The 1756-nt window shown below is 38.1% G+C and overlaps 1 gene segment (V, D, J or C); it reads left to right on the top strand.

Annotated features, from left to right (window-relative positions):
- The first annotated feature begins 526 nt into the window (after positions 1-526).
- LOC308686563 (Ig kappa chain V region 4135-like) lies at positions 527-1482 on the top strand. The segment is given in 2 exons: positions 527-709; positions 797-1482.
- Positions 1483-1756: the final 274 nt, after the last annotated feature.

Below are 1756 nucleotides of genomic sequence, written 5' to 3'. Positions count from 1 at the left end.
ACAAATACTGTGAACAAACACTTTTTTGCCACTTCTGTTACACATAGGTCTACATTACGATATATCGTAGATCAAATTCTCTGGCAACGAATAGACTATTTCAGAATCACTGTATCATGATACCATCGATATAATGGACAAAATTGTATTGTAGTTGCAAGTACACCATAGTCCTATGCAATTATTCTTGCCTCACTAAATGCCGCAAAGTGTCCTCCTTTTTGGTGTTATGGAAATGGCCACTAAACGCTAAACCCATTATTAACCTCTACAGTTCTGAGTATACATTGACTTTGCCGATGTGTTAGTCAGATCTCTGAAACTTCAGTCGGCGTGCTCCTCTGCTCCTCACAGTAAAAATATTCTCACAGCAGATATTCAGGTTCATATACTGAAGTTGGTCTTGTAGATTTATTCAGAACTAAATTGAATTCTGTAATTTTTAACATCTTGCCTATTGTAGAAGATCAAATATGAAAAACAATTTTTACTCTGTTCTCACTTCAGTGATTGTGTTTTGTGTCTGTTAATGAGTGACTGTCTTCAGGGAAATGATGTGGAGTGTGTTTGCATATTGATCAGATCTTCAGTGTGTGAGAGTGTTTATAGTGCTGTGAGTTTAACACTTCATCACTGACACACACAACAATCTTCATCAACATGACCTTCATCATCATCTTCATCTGGACTCTCACAGCGTTTGCTCAAGGTTTGTGGAGCACAAGTTTGATATTAATTCATTTCTTCAAGTATATTGTCAAAGTTTTGAGTGTATTTTCTTCTTGTTGTGTTTCAGAGTGTAGAGGACAGATCACCGTCACTCAGAGTCCCTCAATAACAGCAGAACAACCAGGAGGAACTGTGAATATCAAATGTAAAACCAGCAGAGATGTGCACTGGAATAGTAATGGAGATTTCTTAGCCTGGTACTTACAGAAACCTGGAGAAGCTCCTAAACTCCTGATTTATATAACAAACCGCCTCCAGTCAGGAACTCCATCTAGATTCAGTGGCAGTGGATCTAACAGAGATTTCACTCTGACCATCAGTGGAGTCCAGACTGAAGATGCTGGACATTATTACTGTCAGAGTTTATACTGGCCTGAGAGCATTCAGTGGTTCACACAGTGATAAAGAGTCGTACAAAAACCTCCGTCAGTCAGAGTCACAGTGACTGAACTGAAACTGCAGCTGCTCACACACACACACACACACACACACACACACATTTTTTCTTCTTAATCATACACTCATACTGTAAAGTGAATCATAAACATGTTGTTGCTTGACTAGTTTATTAATCATCTTCCATAAAGCTGCTGTTTAGATCATCATGTACAAGAGTCACAGATGAACTGATTCAGTGAAAGAGAGAAACCGTATTTAACATGATCAGACGCTCCACCGTCCCACAATCAGTCTGTCTGTGACCATTCACTGTTTTCTGGACGCATTAATTATGAATCCAGCGATGCGTCTGAGTCTCACATGAGCAGAAGACAGATCTCTCACAGCAACACTTCAGTCTCGAGTCAAACACACTTAAACATTCATAAAGATGTTATTGCTCAACACTGAAATAAAGCGCTTCATTGTGTGGAAACTTCACTGTTATTTTTACAAGATAAAATACTGCAGTTTTACTGAGATCAGTGTTTATGGGCGATCAGAGACATTTAAGGGGTTTTAGGATATATGAGTTTATTTTATTTAAATATGAGACTTTGAATGTATCAGCTATTATTTTAATATGTGG

This window comes from Scardinius erythrophthalmus, assembly GCF_964197995.2.
Source record: "Scardinius erythrophthalmus genome assembly, contig: HAP1_SCAFFOLD_434, whole genome shotgun sequence".
Classification (NCBI taxonomy): Eukaryota; Metazoa; Chordata; class Actinopteri; order Cypriniformes; family Leuciscidae; genus Scardinius; species Scardinius erythrophthalmus.
This window is presented reverse-complemented; position numbering and strand designations above follow the sequence as displayed.